This window comes from Hyperolius riggenbachi, chromosome 2, assembly GCF_040937935.1.
Source record: "Hyperolius riggenbachi isolate aHypRig1 chromosome 2, aHypRig1.pri, whole genome shotgun sequence".
Lineage (NCBI taxonomy): Eukaryota > Metazoa > Chordata > Amphibia > Anura > Hyperoliidae > Hyperolius > Hyperolius riggenbachi.
In genome coordinates, this window is record NC_090647.1 from 364763901 (window position 1) to 364787627 (window position 23727).

The window sequence follows — 23727 nt, forward strand, 5'->3', positions numbered from 1 at the left end:
TTCATTCGTCTTTAACTTTATCATTACTTATCACAATGAAATGAACTATATCTTGTTTTTTCCGCCACCAATTAGGCTTTCTTTAGGTGGGACATTATGCCAAGAATTATTTTATTCTAAATATGTTTTAATGGGAAAATAGGAAAAATGTGGGAAAAAATTCATTATTTTTCAGTTTTCGGCCATTATAGTTTTTAAATAATGCATGCTACTGTAATTAAAACCCATGAAATTTATTTGCCCAATTGTCCCGGTTATAAAACCGTTTAAATTATGTCCCTAACACAATGTTTGGCGCCAATATTTTATTTGGAAATAAAGGTGCATTTTTTTCAGTTTTGCATCCATCCCTAATTGTGTTGTACCCTCCTGACATAAATATTTAAAAAGTTCAGTCCCTAAGGTAACTATTTATGTTTTGTTTTTTTTTTATTGAAAATTTTTTTTTTTTAGATTACAAAAAAATAATAATTGGGGAGTGTGGGAGGTAATGAGTTAATTTTTTTGTTTAAAAGTAGTTTATTTGTATGTGAAAAATGCTTTAGGGTGTAGTTCTACTATTTGGCCACAAGATGGCCACAGTAACATTTTATTTATGCGACCTGCAAGCGTCCGGAAGGACGTTTGCAGGAAGTACAAAGAGGCGGGGAACTTTTTTTCTCTTCACAATGATTCTCGCAGAAGCAGCGGATCATTGCGGGGGCTTAGATCAACGAACGGGAATGGATTTTCCCGTTCATTGATCTCCGGGCGAGGGCGTGCATGTGAGCGGGAGTGCGCGCATAAGCGAGCGGGAGCGCGGGCAGCGCGGGAAGTACGGATTTTTCCGCCCCTGGTGGTAAAAGGATGGAAAAATCCTCTAGATTGTAAGCCTTTGGGCAGTGTCCTCCTCCTTTTGTGTCCTACCTGATCATGCACCTCCATTACTGTGAACCCATGCTATGCATCTGAGTGAACCGAACTTGCCTAATCTACATGCTCAATCCAATGACTAAGCATTACCTGGCACTCATATTGTGCCGTGTGATCTGGTTTTCTATTATTCCTGTATTGTCATATTGCTGTATGTCACCCCTAAATATTGTCTGTAACCTAAATTAATGTTCAGCGCTGCGTAATATGTTGGCGCTTTATAAATACAATAAATAAATAATAATAAAAAAGGGACGGAGAAATCTGTACGGGTGGGGGTAAAGTGGTTAAGTACTGATATTGGCCTCAATTCACTAAGCTTATCTCCTGTCTTTAATAACTCTTCTAGAGTTGTTACCATGGTGATAAGGCATGTAGTATTCAGGAAACATTTTACCTCAGGCAAACCTAAAGTTACCTCTTCTGTCTTTAAGTTAACTCTTCAATCCTTAAAATAACTCCAGAGTTAAAGACAGGCTGTTTATTAACTGCATGTGAAAATAACTACAGAGGAGTAAATTAACTACAGAGGAGGAAAAATAACTACAGAGGAGGTAACTTAAGGAATGAAGAGATAAGATAACTCTCTCTTATGTGGAGGTAAGTTTTCTCTTGCCTTATTATCTCCAGCATGATCTTAGTGAATTGAGGCCATTGTCTAGCGTAAATTATATCTATTGCTTTTAGATCTGCATTATTTTTAAACTTGAAAATCTGTTTTGTAGCTGTGTTTGCCTCCAGCCGTACACCCATCACTATACATGTGAGACCACTGCATTGGCTGGTTTCCTATTCAGAAAGTGAAGTCTTGAAAACCCACTTCCTATGTATTACTAATCTACAGCAGGCTGTATCAGCATAGTGACAAACACAAGTTCCTACCCTCCTGTGTCCTGTCATTGTGCACTCACCGAATGCAGGTGTGCTCCAGAGTAGGTATACTTTTGGGTATGTGCACAGAACTGCATAGGCTGCCAACTGCTAATTTCCTAACCTGCCAGCTGCACAAGTTATAGACTGGTATGGCCAGAAAAATGTAGCAAACGATATACTTTTTTCCCCATTTTTAGTCAAGCCAAGCAAAGTTTACAAAAGCACAAACCGGTATGTAAGTAACCTTGAAATCCAGTATGAATTTCACAGCAAGTGAGTAAAGTGATGAATTTACCAAAAGGGTCAAGAAAACAAAACTGCTGCACGATAAAGGGTAAATCATATAGTTAAAAAGCCATATAATCTCCAGATTGCCACAGCAGGACTGCAGGTTATCCCTTATTTAAGATAAATTAGCCATTTCCAAGTTCCTTTTATATGGATGGTGCCCTGCTTCCCTCTTCACAGACTCAATGCAAGAACTTCCTATTGTATAAAATAAAGTCTCAAAAGGTTTGCAGTGAATACATCTCAGTGTAAGCATTGTATATGGACCTATTTCTGGAATACAGGCTCCCAATGGGCTTCATTTGTCAGGTCACGTCAAGCAAGAGAACATTTGACAAACTTCCTGATAGCTGAATCATTGCTCAGTCTATTGATAGTGGTCATGAATCAAGATTTGAAAAGCATATGAAACGAAGAAACCAATTTATTCCGGAAGGTCTTGGCCTAATGTAAGAAATTTGCAGAGTTTGCAAATATATTATACATAAAGGTAAATGTTGTATTCCTAAACCAATCTGTGCTTCAGAAATGGTCTCCTGATTAGTGATGCTTAACCCTGATCACAGAGGACTGGAAATAAGGCGTAAGCAAAAGGTCAGAGTTTTCAGTAATTAATAGCGGACGCTGTCAAATAGAAATGTCGAGACTATGAAAAATGCAAAGAGCTTTGGCTGTTCGGAATATGCACATAAAAGCAGCTGTATAAAAATGTAAAGTGTCTAAGCTGCCTATAGTAGTCAAACAGCTCGTTACATTCCACACCATAAATAACAGGAATCCCTATAATCAAAAATAAAAGTGTGGTCTGTAATAGAGAGCTATACTGCATGATTCAGAAACAGCTACCAAACAAAACATATTCAAAACCCCACAAAGTGTTATTACAATATGCCCCACCCACAAAAAAAAGATAATGATAAAAACATTCCTAAATGATTCATATGAGGTGACATGTCTGCCAGATTCTGACAGAAGCTTCATTGTTGAGATACAGAGTTGGCACGTTACCATGTTTACAAGAAACATTGTCAGTGTTTCATTTCCTCTGGTGCATGTTTTCAGTGTGACAACACTGCCCAGTAAGGTTTTTACACTGGCAAATTAACACGACAAGCTGTGTCAGCCCAAAAAAAGGTCAATGACCAGTTTGTGGAAAAACTGTAATATATAGACATAGAACCTGTTACATTATTGACTCCCAATCTTTGTATAATAGTGTATGTTGCCATCTCATTTGCAATGTTTGAATGCCATCTGTGCCATGAAAATGGGCACATAAACCATGTGCCACTACCACCTTCAAATCCCCATATTACCCTTGGTAAAAGTCACGGTGGCAGGTTTTTCACAATCAGGAAGTAAAATTGGAGAAAACATTTCTGCAAAGGTGGAGTAGATGCCAAGAGCAACCAATGAGAAATCTCGCCCTGTGCGCATTTGCACCCGGTTAGCTCTGCTTTTCCTTGCTCTGGTTTTGATAATCTGCCCATAATGAATTACACTAAATTAGGAAAGTAGGAGAAAAAAAACAAGTTTTGTAAAAGAAATACCTTTTAATGGCTAACTGATAAAGTTAAATTATGCATAATTTAACTTCATCAGTTAGCCATTAAAAAGTATTACTTTTACAAAACTGTTTTTTCCTACCCATTTAATTTGTTTGGCTAACACAGTACAGAAACTTTTTTTGCTACTAAATTAGGAAAATAGTCTCCCACAATGCATCTCTTTAGAGGAATCCTGAGCCTTGCAGTGAGTCAACTACAAGGAAGATGAAACCCACAGTTTCAGTGAAACAGTATTAGATAATACAGCTAAAGGTGCGTACACCCTTTGACTTATGTCGCCCGTCAGAAAATGGGACCCAATTCCCTTGGGCGACATCACTAGGCTGGCCTATACAGATGTGTGTAAGCTCTGTAGCTGACAACGCATTCTATTGCTTTGGGGGTTGAGGGCTGGGACAACTGAGCTGTATGTACATATGGCAAGTGGGGGGAGTGGTGTGCACAAAGGAGTTGGCCATCGCTAAACCAATTTAGTCTGCCGGACGGCAGTCGGAGGTTACTGTACACATGCCTATCGGCTGAGGCGGTCGGTATTGCCCGCCTCGGCTGACTTTAGTCCTACATGTGTATTACGAGCCTTAGGAGATTACTTCAACAAATTATCAGTGTTCATAAAATTTAAATAATACTGCAATCTAAACAAAATACAAAAACAAAACCCTATTATAAAGAATCCAGAGCAAAAAAAGTACAAGACTGTGAGCCCTGCTGAGAAACCGTTAAGAGCATTGATGAGGGGAAAAAATGGGAGGATTATGAATTTGTTAGTGCAGAACAAGAGCCAATTAGATTATGGTACTGCCAGCGAGATTACCATTAGTCCCCATCAGTTAATGCATATTCCAGTTATTAGCTCATTAGCTTATTTTAGCTCATCACTAGACGTGTATAGTTCAGTGTTTATGTTCATATCTTTTAAGGACATATATACAGTACAGACCAAACGTTTGGACACACCTTCTCATTCAAAGAGTTTTCTTTATTTTTATGACTATAAACATTGTAGATTCACACTGAAGGCATCCAAACTATGAATTAACACATGTAAAAGTATAGTACATAACCAAAAAGTGTGAAACAACTGAAAATATGTCATATTCTAGGTTCTTCAAAGTAGCCACCTTTTGCTTTGATTACTGCTTTGCACACTCTTGGCATTCTCTTGATGAGCTTCAAGAGGTAGTCACCTGAAATGGTTTTCACTTCACAGGTGTGACCTGTCAGGTTTAATAAGTGGGATTTGTTGCCTTATAAATGTGGTTGGGACCATCAGTTGCATTGTGGAGAAGTCGGGTGGATACACAGCTGATAGTCCTACTGAATAGACTGTTAGCTGCTTTTTTCTTGCCATAATACAAATTCTAACAGTCTATTCAGTAGGACTATCAGCTGTGTATCCACTCGACTTCTCCACAACGCAACTGATGGTCCCAGAGTTATCATGACTTGAAGCCATTCTTACTCATTTGAATGTTTTTGTGTTTTTCTCCAGCTTAAACACTTTTTCACAGCTGAACATTCCTATATTGTGATTTCATACTGTATAAATACCCCAAAACTGATTTGAGAAGTGCAGCAGCATTACAATGAATAACAGCAGTAAAACTTTATCAAACTTCGATTGCGATTCCACATTGTACTCTAAATATTTTGCTACTGTAGAGTATGTTTCAATAGTGAAAAAACTTGATTTGAGCTGCTTCCGTCAGGTGAATTGCAACATAGCTAAAAGACTGCCCCCACAAAAGCCATCTAAAGGCAGGATGTCTGATATTGGAATAATCCATAAGCATAGGCACGCATGGCCCATATCAGAGATGATAAACCAAGAGTCAAATGACAAAACAATATTAATAGCTGTCTACACTGTGATGTAGACCAATAAGTAAAAATTTCATAGTGGTATTTAGTGTACTCAGCAAGTTTCATATACTTTGTGTGTTGGAAAAATAAACACAAAAAGCTCTATACACAGTATATGACCAGTTTGAGGTATTGATAGAGGTTAGATGCTATCCATCCAAGTGCCATGTTTAGCAAAATCAGAATCAGGCAGCAACTATAAGTACTGTAGTGCCAAAAATTCAATCTTCAAACTGAAGATTGGAGCATATCAGTTAAATATTTACGTCCGATTCAAGACAGGTTTTTGTTGCCAAATTAAAGCTGCAATACAACTGTAAAAATACACTTTTGTGTAACACTGGGATAGAATTGGTTTCCCAAATTGAACAAGGTACCAAACACCAAATGTTATTCAACATGCTAGATCCTTAGAACTCAGCAAGACATATAAGGCTCCAGAGAAAACTCTGCTTCTAACATTAAGAGCTTGAGAGTGTCATTTGTATTCATTTGAGCTGACATGTTGTACTATTTGAAAAATAAATAGCTTTATGAAGAAAGAGCTTAATACAGCACCAAAAATTTTAACAACTTTTCTGATCTCAAGTCCCATAAGATGGCTCCCAAGACAATAACAAATGCCTTCCAAAAAAAATCTTTCAGCATTACCGTTTGATACCATCTAAATAGGAGAAAAGTTATGCCATTAGCTCCAGTACAGCACAAACATTCTTTCTTGCTCACAAAATGGAGTCCAGCAGTCTTAAATAACAGCCGCACACCAACAAACAAATTATCATTGTAATTGGCGCCTGTGGATGGCCTATTCATCTATAAAGTTTTAAAACAATGAACGCTCAAGTATATCTGACATTTAAAATTGTTTGTAGCGCAAACAAAACTGTGCTAGGTCGCTCATTGTTAACTGGAAAACTTGGCAAATACATGGCCAGAGTGGTCAACTCTTGGTATAAAGAGCAGATAACTTAAAAGCACTCTAATGCTGGGAACACACAATGCAATTTCCAGTCCAATTAACAGGTGATCGTACAGGAATTTGTAGCATGTGTACATGTTCTGTATTTTCGGAGTGAAGCAGGCACACCATCCAACATCAAATTCTCGGGGTGCTTGGCGAAGTGGTATAGGCAGTACCACACTTCAAGTAAATCCACAAGATCTCACCAGCACACCACCAGTTAAAGCACACCTTTTATTGTGCCAATCTCCACAGTATTCCAACAATTGTTTCAGGGGCCACGCAGGGTCCCTCTTTATCAAGGCATGTGGTTACCAATAAAAGGTGTGCTTTAACTGGTGGTGTGCTGGTGAGATCTTGTGTGTACATGTTCTAACTGCTCCTGATCGATAAAGGGATTGATTTTCCAATGATTACTTTGCAAAATCGATGCCTTTCCCAATCGGAAACAGATCCGATAAGTCGGAAATATTTGCCCAATTCCCACTGATCAGAAAGGAAATGGCATCGTGAGTTCCCAGCATAAAGGTGACCATACATCAGATGACTTTGCGGCCGATCGACCATCCGATTCGATTATTCTAATTGGATAAAATATGTGCCACCAAGGGCATGCCCGATCAACATTGTGCCCATCCATCTTCCGACGCTCTTCTACTACACACATAGTATGCCGGCGGGTGACGTCACACTCACGCCACACCAGCAGCGTGTATGTGGCTAATAGAAGAGGGCAGAAAACAGATGGGCACTGCAACACAGGACAGGTAACGTATAAGTGCACACTTATTCCCGAGAGATTTCGATCAGGACTCAACCTATGGTGTATGGGCAGCAGACAGATCTCTCTCTAATCAGATTTGATTACAAAGAGATTTGTCTCTGTCGAATCTGCCCATCATCAATAGGTGTATGGCTACCTTAACACATACGAAAGTCACAAAAGTTAATTGTGACTCAAGAGATACTGGTACTTAGAAAATATCTTCTGTATTAAGAAGACAACATTGTACTTTTCTTTTTGAGGGAATATTTTATAGAGGGAGCACATGGCTAAACATATTTCTTGGGTTGACCATCTTGAGTGTATGCATTTCCCAAATTAAAGATGTCAAAAGATAGGGTGGTAAACATTATTGAGATCAAATACAGTATCACCATACCATAAAAAAACTATAATCACATTTAAAAACATATCCTTTAACAAAGAGTAGTAAGTTTTTATTATCAATTATATATTTTTAAAAACTGTATACGCTTCAACAATAAGGAATCTTAAAGCCCTCTACTGAAAATGCACTGCAAGGATAGTGTTTTCTTCTTTATAGATTAATCTTCACACATCATATTCACGTGTACAAAGAGGCAACACACACAAAACATCACTTGACAACACTGGGCAAAGCTACGCAAGGCATTCTTTTCCAGTTTTTCATTCTTCTGCATCATGTAACTAGCACTCATAAATAATAATTTCATAGAACAAGTGCGTGGAATGGTTATTTGGTCCCTCCTTAGCAGGTTGTGCCCAAGGCATCGTCTTTGCATGCCTTGGCCCTGTATACTCAGAGGTTGTCACAAGTGTCTTACTCGCTCACATACTACTACTGGTATAGCAAGGTAGAGAAGATCCATTGTAAACACATTATGTATGGTATGGCACAGATATAATGAAGATTCGGAATTAATTCATGTTATGTGACATCTTCATCCTAGCAAATCAAGACCTTTGACCATCTAACATGAATCTCAAAGCATCCAGTTGCAGTTCAGAACTTTAAAAAAAAACTCTTCCCATATTATGAGCCTCCATTGTAAATGAGCCCTCTGTTCTATATTTATCATCTTGGAAAGTTAATGAGTGAAAATCCCATTCTTCTTGAAGATTTGGCTGTTCTGATGAAATACATAACTTCAATTTGCAGGACTCACTGAACCCTGTTTAATGTGCTTTCTGGGAAAATGACAGAAGCACAAAAGATTGCTTTGTGCTGTTCTGTCAGATGGATGAAGTGGTGATACAAGGTCTTGGCTATTTGTGGGTTTGAGGGCCACAGTGGATCTGCTGATACGACAGTTTTGCTAATGACATATGACAGGTGTGTCACAAAGCAATGATTGTGCAGGACCTCACTGTAAAATTAGATTGCTACAAAAACATTTTCTTAAAGATCACATAAGAAAAATGCCACAATAATGTCATGGTTCATCTTGCATCAGATGTTTTAATGATTTAAAGGTGTGGTTAACATATTTTGTTAGTGTGCCATCTTCATTTAAAAGTACACGTATCAGCTTAACAATGTCCAATAAACCTAGACAACTGACTATGGGTAAGAAGCATGCCTTTGGTGTCTAATTATTTTCTACGTTAGATATATACAGTTGATTAGCCTAATGGTGCCCATTCAAAGAACAATTTTTTCACTAAATGCAATCTTTTGATACAATTTCTCTGATCGAAAAATAAATCGGAAGGTAATTGATTGTTCACATTTACCAAATGATTCTTCAAATTTGATCATAAAATCCAACTTTCGGATCAATTTTATCCTATTTAGCAATCGACCAAAGAATCGTTCCTTATTGATAGCGTTCATAAACAGCAAAATTTATATACAATTCGATCATTAAAATTGCATCGAAAGATCGTATATGATGAAAAAATTGTACCGTTGATGGGCAACTGGCAAATTCTCTGGGTTATAAACCAACACTTTCAGAAAAGGAATAATCGCTACCATTTTGGTTTGGCAATTGTCTCTCAGATTGTAGGGCAACAATACAACACACAGTAAAGTACACATGTACAATTTGGGTACAATTTGTGTCACCCACCAGGATAGAACTCTGTCCTGTGGGTGACACTATGGGGCCCCAATGCTGTACAAATGCATCCCTAGGCAACAGCCAAGTGACTCAGCAAGTTCCACTGAGTGGGTATAAATGGGAATAATGGACTCTTATCCAGATGTCAAATCATTAAAGCAACTCTGGTGGAACCAGTCAAATTCTGGACCGAGACCTTGCCCGAGCTGTGATCACACTAGCATGTTTGCCAGCCTTAATTTTCTAGACTTGACATATGGTTGCTTACAACTATTTTGCCACAGTAGGTAACTAAATGATTTTTAATTATAAAACACACAGTTCAAAATTAAGCTGCAGGTTGTAAGGTTTTTCCCTCATGCAATAAAAACATGAAAATGTAAACGAGCCCATTGAATTACATTGGTTGTGACTTTTAATATGAATTCACATGTAAAATGTGGAAATATGGGAAATTGGTCATGTATGAATGCGGCCATAAAACAGATTATGTGTCAATTTTGGCTAAAAATAGTGTTATTACTGCACAAAAAATGCCATAGTAATAAAATTGCTGAACAGCTTAATTCATTGCCACTTTTATAATTGGTCACAACTTTCCTGTGGTAATGTCCAGATAAAAGCGATGATTGGCATATTTATCAAGAATCACCAAAAAATTGGTCTCCACTTTACAACAACTCTGACAATGTCTATGGCATCCTCTACTTTCAAGCTCTCTTTTAAAAAATCAGATTGCCCCTTTATAAATATGGCAGCATTAAAGACGCAATTGAACTTTTAAAAAGGCAATTCTTTATAAATAGACCCTTACATGTAGTTTTGTTTCCTGTTTTTTTTTTTTTTTTTTTTATTGGCTGTTTTTGCACATCCAAAATTCATTATAAAGAGCAAATTCATTACATGCCAATTTTTACACTTGAAGTAATATCTAGAGCAATAAAACATTAACCATAAAAAGTGCCCAGTGTGTGCATGTATATCATATTTATTTTGTTTACACCAACATAGGGGATTTAGCAATGTAAGTCTGGATAATTTTGTATACCACTTGAGAAATAATCTCCTGTGGGAAAACTTATGAGAAATGTTTATTTAATCAGGCCAAGCATAGCAATATAAAGTATATATTCAATCTACAGCAAGGAAATATTTTGATGTTCTGATAAAACTGGAGGTTAACTGAAAGCAAGCAGCTGTTTTTGCAATAAAATAGCTGGTGACTGTCATCGTATGGCTCATACACACGGGGCACAACTGTCGGCACAAACACGTGGCACATGCCTGTTGCGGCGACAGGTCCTCCGTATGTATGAGGCGTGCGCCACGAACCGTCGCCAGTCAGAGCTGTCGCCAGGCGATTGACGTGGCCAATCGCCGGCAACAGCTGTCGCCGCAACTGTCGCTAGTCCGCCACGCGTACTGCATGTGTATTCGGACTAGCGACAGCAACCCACACACTATGCACGGAGCTTCCGGCGGGGATAGGAACCTTCGGCGACAGCTTCCGCCGCATCTCCGTCCCTCTGTGCAACGTGTGTACAGCTGCCGCACAGAGGGACCTGGCGATGAGCTGTCGCTGCTTTTTTTTTGTCTCTTGTCTGCTGGCAACTGCAGACAGTTTTGCCTCGTGTGTATGAGGCTTTAGTGCTTTAGCAGTGCCCTTTAATGAGTAAACTTTTCTGTGTGCATGACTATTTCTATTTGCATGACTGTAGTACATCAAACAAAACAAGAGGCAGTTTTCAGTGGAAGATAAACAAGCTCTCTTTCCTGTTTGAATTTTCATATAGGAGATTACAGAAGAATAATATATATTTAGTTAAGCTGCCAAAGCATGTTGATCTGCCTAGGTCTGAACTAGCAATTAAAATAAAATATAAATAGCTGTAACATTCCTCCCATTTTGGTCATAGCTAGTTTCTAAATATATTTAAAAATATTGGCTTTAACCACTTCCCGACCGCCTAACGCACAGCGGCGGCCGAGAAGTGGAGCCCGCAAGGACCAGCTCACCCACAGAGGCGGCGGTCCTTGTAAGGGCATGGGCGGAGCGATCGCGTCATCCGTGACGCGATCCTCCGCCCGGGATCGATAGCCCGGCATTTAGTCTCCGCTCGCCGGCCACTTAGCAGCGCCGGCGAGCGGAGGAATCCACAGAAGCAGCCAATCAGGGGGTATAAGGCACTTTGTTAGGTAAACAAAGTGCCTTATACGTGCTTCCTTCTCGCCTCGTGGTCTCATTGTTCCAGAGACCACCAGCGAGGAGGAAGCACTTGTAAGTTTCATTGCACGCAGCTTTATTTTGCCCACAGCCCCCCTGATCTCCCACCCCAGGCTTCATACCCCCCCTGATCACCCCAGCAGACCCCTTCCCAGCACCCTTGCACCCCTATAAAACCCCCACGCCCCCTCCTGCCACTAACTAGCGACGCTGTCCCTTAGTTTAGGTCCCTAACTGCCTCCTAGTCACCCCTGATCCGCCCCCTACCTTTAGATCACCCCCAGACCCTATCCCAGACTACCCCCCTGTATACATCTGTATACAGCTACCTTACCCCCTGATCCCCCTCTGATCCCTCTCTGATCATCTGTCTATCACCTGTCCATCACCCCTCAGCACCCCCACCCATCAGAGCAGACCCTAACTGCCCCGCAGGGGTAACCGATCACCTGCCCAGACCCTCGATTGCCCTCAGACCCCCATCCTGATTACATCCCCTGCTCTTTGTTTACATCTGTCCTCCCCAGCAATCACTAACTGATCTGCGATCAGTAACCCCCTGTGTCTGCCTCTCATCAGATCAGGACTCAGTCTGCCCCGTGCGGGCTCCTGATCAACCCCCCACCCCCTCAAATCGCCCTCAGACCCCCCCCCCCCTAATCACCGTCCGAGTGCATTGTATTTGACTGTGCTGTGATTGTATTCGATTGTGCTGCGATTGTATTCAATTGTGCTGCGATTGTATTTGATTGTCCCGTGATCTGCTTCGATTGTCCCGTGATTGTTTGATTGCCTCTGAGACTCCACTTCCCACTACACCCAACCCCACCCTCCCCCCAACCACCTCCAACCACCACCTTCTGAGTGCATCAGATTTGCTTGTGCTGCGCTTGTATTCGATTGTGCTGTAATTGTATTTGATTGTCCCGTGATTGTTTGATTGCCTCTGAGACCCCACTTCCCACCAACCCCAATACCTCTCAAATACTCCCTTTTGCTAGGTAGGTGCTCTTTTTTCTGGGTAGTCTTGGAGGAAAGCCCCATAAATTTAGCAGTCCACAATGGCAAGAAGGGGGCTTTCCGATGAGGAGGTATACAGGTATATGGACCAGTCGGATGAGTTCTTTTGGGAATCATCCGTCGAATCATCCGGGTCCGAATTTGAACCTGTGGAAAGCAGTGGTTCCCTGACCGAAAGTGATGACGAGGCTTTGGTCCTGGCTAGAGCCAGGCGTACCAGACCCCATGTCGTTAGACCGCAGGTGGCGCAGGATCGCCTCAAGTGCTGCAGGGTGGTGCTAGCGCTGATGATAGTTTTCTTGGTGAGGCAGGCACCAGCAGCGCAGCATCTCCTGGACTTGGTACCAGTACTTCTGTAGACCCTGGTGAAGTGGTGAGCGCCAGCATGGAAGTTGAAACTGGTACGGTGGCAAGTGCAGTAGTACCCCCGTCGCAGCAACCAAGAAGAAGACGGGCCCGTAGTACCCATAGACTGGCACAACCAGATTGGCAATCCCCTGATTCCACCGCACCCGTAGTGCCCCCTTTCACCGCCCAGTCTGGAGTCCAGGTGGCGACAGCTCATCTAGGAACGGCCCTAGACTTTTTGCAGCTGTTCATCACCCAGGTTCTCTTGGACTTAATTGTGGTTGAGACCAACCGTAAAGCCACACAATTCATCACCGAGCACCCGGAGAGCAGCTATGCCCAGCCTTTCCGGTGGAAACCAGTCCAAGTTTCCGACATTAAAATCTTTTTGGCCCTTATCCTTCACTTGGGACTAATGAAACAGAATGTATTGCGGTCGTATTGGTCTACGAACCCAGTACTCTGTAAATGGACAATTGTGTGTAAAAAAAATCCAAAGATTGTCATTTACAGAGGTATTTCTCCCACCCAGCATAGGTATGTGTAAAAATACACGCCAAAACACATTGTACTACTTCTCCCGAGTACGGCAATACCACATGTGTGGCACTTTTTTGCAGCCTAACTGCGCTAAGGGGTCTAAAGTCCAATGAGCACCTTTAGGCTTTACAGGGGTGCTTACAAATTAGCACCCCCCAAAATGCGAGGACAGTAAACACACCCCGCAAATGACCCCATTTTGGAAAGTAGACACTTCAAGGTATTCAGAGAGGGGCATGATGAGTCCGTGGCAGATTTCATTTTTTTTTTTTGTCGCAAGTTAGAAGAAATGGAAACTTTTTTTTTTTTTTGTCACAAAGTGTCATTTTCCGCTTACTTGTGACAAAAAATAATATCTTCTATGAATTCACTATGCCTCTCAGTGAATACTTTGGGATGTCTTCTTTCCAAAATGGGGTCATTTGGGGGGTATTTATACTATCCTGGAATTCTAGCCCCTCATGAAACATGACAGGTAGTCAGAAAAGTCATAGATGCTTGAAAATGGGAAAATTCACTTTTTGCACCATAGTTTGTAAACGCTATAACTTTTACCCAAACCAATAAATATACACTGAATGGGTTTTTTTTTTTATCAAAAACATGTTTCTCCACATTTTTCGCGCTGCATGTATACAGAAATTTTACTTTATTTGAAAAATGTCAGCACAGAAAGTTAAAAAAAATCATTTTTTTGCCAAAATTCATGTCTTTTTTGATGAATATAATAAAAAGTAAAAATCGCAGCAGCAATCAATTAACACCAAAAGAAAGCTTTATTAGTGACAAGAAAAGGAGCCAAAATTCATTTAGGTGGTAGGTTGTATGAGCGAGCAATAAACCGTGAAAGCTGCAGTGGTCTGAATGGAAAAAAAGTGCCTGGTCCTTAAGGGGGTTAAAGCCCAGGGTCCTCAAGTGGTTAAAACATATTCTGAAATTCCTTTGATACTATGTTAAAACCAGATGCTTTAAAGCAAAAGTGTCAAACTCAAGGCTCATGGGCCATATGTGACCCTCCTTACCATTTTATGTGGCCTCTGAGAGGTTCAAATGTGCATCATTGTAAACCATAAAAGAACGACAGCACACTGCCTTTCCATCCAAAGAAGCACACTGGTGACAGTGTTTCTCGTTGAAACACTCTCAATGTGAGCTGGCTATACGCAGCAACAACCTACGGCACCCTCTAGTGAAATTGCATGGGGCCCCCTCCTGGAAGCCAAATGCCTCTCTCCCTCTCTGTGTTGCTGGTAAGAGACACACACACACACACCTCCTTCCACTGCACACTCTTCCCCCTGTTGCAGAGTAGTGCATTGGAACAGTGTAATATTCACTAGCTTTAGCGCTGTTTTGAGTCTCTTCTGTCCGTCTGTCCTGGCAGCTGCATACTTCCAGCTCATGATCATGTGACGTGCATTGTGAGCCAAAGGGTGGCAAGTATAGAGCATGTGGCTATCAGGGAAAACAGAGGAGATCTGATGCAGCGCTGGAGCAGGTAAATCTTACACTGTCCAGCTGCTGTACTCTGCAGAAGAGGGTGAAGAAGCGGGCCCTAAATATGGTCGCTATGGTTACACCACTTAGTTTAATTCAACTATGACTAAAGGCAGATTCTGAGCCCGACACGCGTAAGCTGATCCTGTGGATGTATTGTCTTTCCTTGTCGAATTACAAATAAAAATACCAGTTTTAATCTATCCCACCTGGTTTGTGGATCTTTGTTTGTCTACATGGATTGGCTTGGCTTACCACATCCTGCACCGGTGGGTGAGAATAAATGGGGGATTCAGAGCGATCTGGACATTCTTTTTGACTTTGAGACTGTTCAATAAATGTAAAATCTTAACAATTTCAAAGTCCATAACTAAAAAGTAAAAGAAAAAAAAAGGACTACATCTAGAAACAGCCCATTATAAATAACATTGTATTATGAGGTCACATTTTTAGATGCCATGGCTTAAATGCAATTGTAAGAGATTTTTATGTTGATTCTTATGTATATTTAATTTGATACTTCTATAATTATGACAAAAAAAAAAAAGAGGTAATGGTGATAAGACACATGAAGATATGCATATCTTAGAGTTAAGCCAGTATAGAGCGCCTATTGAAGGTCTACATATGCACTTCCCTGAAGTCTGTAATGAAGGACTTAAACCCATTTACAAGAGTGGAGATCGCTATGCCCCAGCCAACCATCTGTGGAAGTACCGCACTCTGGGAATACTTTTAAACAGCATGAATAAGCGAATCCTCACCTTTCTTACACATCACAATGTTCTCAGTAAAAGCCAAGCAGGTTTTATGCCAAACCATCGCACCACCGACCACATCTACACCCTGCACACCCTTATCAAGCACCATGTACACAGACGAAGAAAGGGAAAAATATTTGCCTGCTTTGCGGACTTTAAAAAGGCCTGTGACTCAGTGTGGCATCCAGGTTTGTTCCTGAGACTCCTCGAGAGCGGAATAGGAGGTCATAAAGAGCTAATACACTGGCAACAAGTGCAGTGTAAAAGTGAATGGTAAAATAACCTTTTTTTTCCAGTGTTGGGGGGGGGGGGGGGGGGTAAGACAGGGCTGCAGCCTGAGCCAAACACTTTCCACATATACATCAACGAAATTAGCCTCTGCCCTAGAGGCCTCACCAGCACCAGGACTCAACCTACATGACACAACAGTGAAATTCCTACTGTATGCAGATGATCTCCTATTGCTGTCGCCAACTGAAGAAGGTCTACAAGACAGCCTAGAAATTCTGGAGAAATTCAGCACAGCATGAACACTCCCCATTAATCTGAAGAAAACCAAAACCATGGTGTTCCAGACGAAACACACAAGCCCAGAGCCCATCCTTTACACTCAATGACTGTGAAATCAGCAGAACTGACAAATATATCTACCTTGGTCTAAAAATCAACCATCTGGAAACTTTAAATTAGTCATAGCGGCCCTAAAAGCCAAGGCTTGCAGAGCTTTCTATGCCATCAGGAAATAACTGTACCACCTCAAACCAGCGGTGAAGGTCTGGCTGAAAGTCTTTGACAGTGTCATCATTCCAATCCTACTCTACGGAAGCTAAATATGGGGCCCCATCACCTACTCAGATCGATCAATCAAAATGGGAATCTAGCCCCACAGGAATATTCCACCTGGAATTCTGCAAACACCTTCCAGGTCCATCGGAGTACCTCAAACAATGATGGCCAAGCTGAGCTGGGTAGATTCCCACTATTGCTCGAGATACAGAGAGTATCTTGAGAGTGTTGTCCTACTGGGCCCACCTACAGAGCAGCAGGCCCAACTAACCTCACTACAAAGCCATGCTGCACAATAAAGACCAAGAAAAGCCATGTGCCCTGAAAAAAGTGGTCAACTCTTTGCTCCCTCCAAATGCAGATCCACAGGCCCTATCAAGAGCACATATAAAACACACCACAGCCAAGAGCAAAGAGGACAATGTAGATAAATGGAGGAATTAAATAAAACAGTCACAAAAGCTAACCATACACCAGTCCCTACAGAGAGAATATAAAATAGCCCCATACCTGGAAAATCTCCAAAACTCTTGAGGAATGTCTACAGACTGAATACTCACAACCTCGAAATAGAGTCGGAGATACAGACAGATATACAAACCCAGGGAGGCGAGACTATGCTAACAGTGTGAGCAGAAGACCCTCGAGGACGAGAATCACTTCCTGATGGCACTGCCCCAATTATACAGCAACCAGGAAAACCTTTAAGAAATTGATGGAACTATTTCCAGACTTTCATACAGAGGATGACAGAAAACTCTACATTCTACTAGAGAAGAGAAATTCAGAGTGACAATCACTGCACACTATGGTACAGCATGCCACAGACTGGGAGGAGCGTAAATGATCTGTAATCCCCCAAAAAGTCCATGAACTGCTAACCCACTGTCCCCCTACCCCATCCCATGTCCTCCATTTTCCTTGCTTTGGCAATGCCTGTATTAAAGATGGTCATGGTCATGCCAATAAAGCCATCTTTGGTTTGAAATATGCTTGTTTTAGGGATATTATAGCATAATACATCTCCATATATGTTTTTAGCTGCTCTGTGTACTTTGCCTGAGGAAGTGGGTGACAGACCCGTGAAATTTGTTGCAGATATTATTGGAGTAAGAAATAAATGTTGAATAAATTTTAAAGATACATTACTGATGTATTATCTATGGGGAGACAAGTCCACCAGTACCCTTCCCTCACCCCCCATTTTCTGGTGCCTCTGTACACATAAATCAACATTTGTGATACGCTTCCTACAAGTAAATTGTTTTATTTGTGAGGTTCATAACCTGTCTGTCAATGTGATTCGTTGAAATGTGGTAAGAGAAGACAACGTGAACTTTTAAAATAGGAGGAGCAGCAGCTAAACTGCATAGCTGTCCAAACGCCAAACACTCTAGCTCAGCTCTGCCATCATTTCAACTCTGCTCCAGATAGAGCTCTCCTTTATAAACTGTAAGCTCTTCTCTGGCTCCAGATCATGAAACCAGGTGAAGCCTCAGCAGCTGGAACTGGACAAAGGAGCTGGCATAGATGAGACCAAGGTCAACCTTTTTGGAGAAAAAAAATGCACATTACTTTAGTAAGGTAGCTTGTCTCTGGAATGCTTTTTCATGCAGTTTTTACTGAAGGTCACCTTTAAATTTGTGTTTTTCATTTTATACTCAGAATAAATATGTTTTCAGGATCTAACCAGGGTCTGAAGTACCAAAAAGCAGAAAAGAAAAGCAAAGCAAAGGGTATATTATTGTTAAGAAGTGAAAAACACAGGCAAAGTTTACTGAATCAGGGCCCACAATGTTTTAGGAAGCCATAAAGAGGGATATAACAATTATTATTCATGAAGGAAAATTGCAGAAATAAACTAAACACAAAAGTTGATGTACCTGGGGAAAAAAAAAAAAAAAAAAAAAGATCAATCCAGGGCGAAGAAGAATAAAACCACAACTGAGATATTGTTATGACTTTGGTATTCAGATTAAAGAAAAAAACTAAAGGGAACTAATTTACATGTTTTTTATTTTTATTTTTGAAGAATTACCTGTCATTTAGTAGTCTGTTTATGTACTCTTAAGAATCACTCCTAAGAATCACTCTTAAAAATGTTTCATCGTAAAACAATGAAAAATAATCACTTGATGAGGCTGTTCTAATTATGGTGTTTTTGTTTCAAAACTCAACTAATATCAAAAAAACAAAGTACACCATTAAAATTGTACTCAATATCTTTCAGAAGACCCCCCCCCCCTCCCTTGTGCTTTTTTTCAAGCATAAATATTAAAACATCTCTAAGCTTTAGATCAACCATATGTGACTTAAGTCTCGGGCACACTGTACCATTTTATGCTTGAACCCATTTTAATTGTAAAGTAACTTGCAGCAGTTATTTTAGCTACACTTCCTATAAATTCATGGTTTACACAGCATGCCCCTTGCATGTGCCTATCTCCGATAGCGAGAAGTCATGTGATTAGGGCCATTGCAGACAGAAATAAATAGTCATTTTTTTAAATGTTGATGGACTGAAAAAAGGGCAGGATGATTTGGCAACATTAAAGATCTTAACACAATAAAAAAATTGTTTTAGCCAAGTAATCAGTATTAAATGTTAGTAAATTAGAGCTATGAGAACATGAGAAACACTACTTATATATGTCAGCATGCGGTGGGGGAATCCTTCACTAACCAACTGATTTGTCCAACTTAAAACCTGTTGCACTTTTTTAGCTAGCAAATGGCCTAACAGTCCATATTTTGCATGAGGATCCCAGTTTAGGGGTCCATCATATCATCTCAGTTCTGCTTTGGTTTCTCAGCTCTGTTCTGTCATTTCCCTGCATTGCATATAAACAACAAAGACCTACAGCAACATTGCTCTCCTACAGAAATGCTCATTCAAATCAGCAGCAGTCTTAAAAGTTACCTAATCAGGGAGCTGATAAAAGAAAATCCACTCACTGGAGAAGCAAAAAGGAAGAGGCAGCAGAAGACTGACTCAGCGAAAGAGGATTTGGGAGAAGAGGGCTTGAGCCTGTGGCATTTCATTAACCACTTTACCCCCGCGCGTACGTATTTCTCCGCCCCTTTTTCCATCCTTTAAAAACCAGGGACGGAGAAACACGTACTTTCCGCGTTCCCGACGCTGCCCGCGCTCCCGCTCGTAAACACGCCGCCCGCCGCTAGTAAAACCGCCGCCGCCCGCTCGCCCAGAGATCAATGAACGGGAAAATCCATTCCCGTTCGTTGATCTAAGCCCCGCAATGATCAGCTGCTCTCCTATGGGCAGCGCGATCATTGTGAGAAAAAACTCACGTGTCCATGCTCATTATACTTCCTCCAAGCTTCCGGAAGGAAGCTTGGAGGTCGCATTAAAACAAAAAGTTACTGTGGCCATCTTGTGGCCAAATAGTAAACTACACCCTAACATTTTTTAACATACAAATAAATGACTTTTAACACATAAAATTAACTCATTACCTCCCACACTCCCCATTTTTTTTTTTTTGTAATTAAAAAAAATTAAAAAATTTACAATTAAAAAAAATACATAAATAGTTACCTTAGGGACTGAACTTTTTAAATATTTATGTCAAGAGGGTATAACACTGTTACTTTATAAACTATGGGCTTGTAATTAGGGATGGACGCAAAACTGAAAAAAATGCACCTTTATTTCCAAATAAAATATTGGCGCCAAACATTGTGATAGGGACATAATTTAAATGGTTTTATAACCGGGACAAAAGGGCAAATACGTTTCATGGGTTTTAATTACAGTAGCATGCATTATTTAAAAACTATAATGGCCGAAAACTGAAAAATAATTATTTTTTCCCCCACATTTTTCCTATTTTCCCATTAAAACACATTTAGAAAAAAATAATTCTTGGCATAATGTCCCACCTAAAGAAAGCCTAATTGGTGGCGAAAAAAACAAGATATAGTTCATTTCATTGCGATAAGTAATAATAAAGTTATAGACGAATGAATGGAAGGAGCGCTGAAAGGTGAAAATTGCTCTGGTGGTCAGGGGGTAAAACCCCTCAGTGGTGAAGTGGTTAATATACCGCATTTATATACCGTATTGCTGAGTCACAGTATAGGATGGTCACTGGTCATAGTTTTATGCAGATGTATCCAGCTTGGAATTGCACAGATCAAATGCACAAGCTGATGATAAAGAGTAGTTCAATTCCAGGCTGCAAAAGTTGCATAACATTTAATTTACTTTGCATCAACTCAAAAAAAAAAAAAAAAACAGGCTCTCATTGGCCATACACTTTTTTTTCTTTATAAAAAGTATTAAAACTAAAAATTACCAGTGTAATATTCATATCTAGACCATCAGTGAGATGCTAACTTTCAGAATGGTTAATTTGCATATATTCAGCAGTGGTGCCTGGGAGACATCTCGAGCTCACTCTAACCTGAATTATCGCAAATTCTTTCTGTTTTAGGAAAGCAAACTTTTGTTTTTCTTAACTTTCAGAATTGAAGTACATTTTGTTGCAGTTAAAAATAGAATCTAGCTGATTATCTCTATTCATATCTATAACATGACTTCAGCAGATACACACAATATTTATTTACCCTCATGCAGTTTATCATTTCAGTTCTGCTGCTATCAACCTAATTATTATTATTTAGCTCAATCCATGGGTGGCATGGCTAAATATCACGCCTAACTAATAAGCACACAGAGTATGGTAGTTCTTATGATGTCACTACTTATCAGCAGGATGTAGGACGGGGCTTGTGAGGTCTGAATAGCAGGAAGTCCTGGATTAGCTGACACATAAGGTATCTTTCAAAGTATCAGTTAACTAACTAAAGGGCTGTACCGTGAACCCGAAGTTCGGTGTATGGACATACAATTCATCTATTTTTCATTTGTCACTTTACATGTGCTTTAAATCTAATATTGCATCACTGTATCCTCCTAACGTTTTTCCAGATAAGGCACACAAAAGCTCACTTGGCCTTTGCAAATCATCTGGACAAAGAAGAAGACTTCTAGTCTCCTGTGTTATGGTCAGATGAAACAAAAATTGAATTGTATGGTCACAATGATGTTTCCTTCATTTGGCGTAAAAAAGGAGAAGCCTTCAACCCAAAGAACACCATCCCCACTGTCAAACATGGTGGTGGGAACCTAATGCATTGGGAGTGTTTTTCAGCCAATAGATCAGGGAACCTAATCACAGTTAGGGCCCGTTTCCACTATCGCGAATTCGCATGCGTTTGCCGCATGCGAATTCGCATAGCCAATACAAGTGGATGGGACTGTTTCCACTTGTCAGGATTCCTTTGCGTTATGTGCAAAAAAAAATCTGCACAGCAGAGCCATCAGAAATACTGCATACCGCTATGCGAATCGCGAATGTATTTAATAGGGAATTTCGCTTTCGGCATTGGTATGGGAATTTTCATGCGATTTCGCATGGAATCAATGGAAAAGCACACAGGCACTGGCATGGTTAAATTCGCATACATCGCCATCCATGCAAAATCGTATGCAAATGTGCATGCGAAATTCGCGTCCGCATTTTTACTGCGGCGATTCCCACCGCACAATTGGAAACGGGCCCTAAATGGCATCATGAACAAAGAGCAATACATGAGAATTCTCAACGACCACATCAGGCAGTCTGCAGAGAAACTAACAAAAAAAAAAAATTATCTCAAAGCACTGCTGTGATTGGGCACATGTCTGTTAATGGATAATACTAGAAGGTAAAACACCGTTCCCCACTATTGTGGAAAACTGACTTTTTTCTATTTTACTGCATAGGAAAACTAACAGTCAACGGATCCTATAGTTGTTACAGGATCTGTTCACACTGGTCAGTCTGCAATGGATCTGTTGCGGTAAACTAAATGCAAAATTGGAACCGGCACATTAATTCCTGAACAGAGGATGCATTTCCCATAGTAACCTATGGTGGAAACGCATCTGTCTCTAGCGGGAACCAACCCCAAATGGTGCATGGTTTATTTGATTGTTACTGTCCAATCTTTCCCACAATTCCAATAACTAGAAATTACAGTGTGAAAAGAAATAGATGAGGCACTCACTTCCCTTTCATTGTAGGGGAGCATACACCACTGAACTAAGGAAGAGGAGGAGCAGAGAATATCATTATTTATTCCCTTTAAAAGTAACAGTATTGAAACCAGATAGTGGCTAATAAGAATTTAATTTTTATAAAACAACTAAAGCCAATCTTGGCTAGTAAAGTCATTGTTTTGTTGGAAACGGATCCTGAAAAAGACTGTCTTAAAAAAATATAGACCTAACGCAGCTGCCGGCAAGAAGAAATATATGTATGGCAATCTAAACTCTGAGGCTTCTCAATATATTGCTCACAAGGATAATATACAATACGTGGAATAAAGAGATTTGTGCGTACGTGAGTCAAAATCAAAGTGCCTCACAGAGCTGTAAGATGTCTTTCAATTTAAACGGTTTTATTGCATTCTTGCTTATAGCAGAAGCAAAGGGGAAAAAATGAGAGAGAGATAAGCCCAACATATACAACAAAGTCCCAAAGCTTAAAGAGAAACTCTGACCAAGAATTGAACTTCATCCCAATTAATCAGTAGCAGATAGCCTCTTTTTACATGAGAAATCAATTCCTTATCACAAACGGATCATCAGGGGGCTCTGTATGGCTGATATTGTGGTGAAACCCCTCCCACAAGAAACTCGGGACCATGGTCCTGGCAGTTTCCTGTCTGTGAACCTTTTGCATTGTGGGAAATAGCTGATTACGGCTGTTTCCAACTGCCAAAAAAAGCAAGCAGCAGCTACATCACTTGCCAGCAGTAAAAATGTCACCATGTGATAAATGTCAGAATGTAAATCAGGGATTTAAAAGATTTTGCCATGGGCAAACATTGACTGAATCATTTATGCATAATTATTGTAAAAATGAAGCACTTTTTTATTACATTATTTTCACTGGAGTTCCTCTTTAAAGCTATCCCTATAAACTGACACATCTTAGCAGATATTGCCCAAACGCCCATTTGGAAACATAACTATTTCTTTAAACTTGTAGGCCTGGTGCACACCAAAAACCGCAAGCAGATCCGCAAAATGCTAGCAGATTTTTAAACGCTTTTTTTTATTTTTATGAGGCGTTTTGCTAGCGTTTTGCGGATTGCTGCTGCGGTTTTCAGTATAGTAGATTTCATATATTGTTACAGTAAAGCTGTTACTGAACAGCTTCTGTAACAAAAACGCCTGCAAAACCGCTC

General features: G+C 40.3%; 1 protein-coding gene across 5 annotated transcripts in view; it reads right to left on the reverse strand.

Annotated features, from left to right (window-relative positions):
* MAGI3 (membrane associated guanylate kinase, WW and PDZ domain containing 3) overlaps positions 1-23727 on the reverse strand; it is a 506679-nt gene that overhangs the window by 263657 nt on the left and 219295 nt on the right. The window lies entirely within an intron of this gene.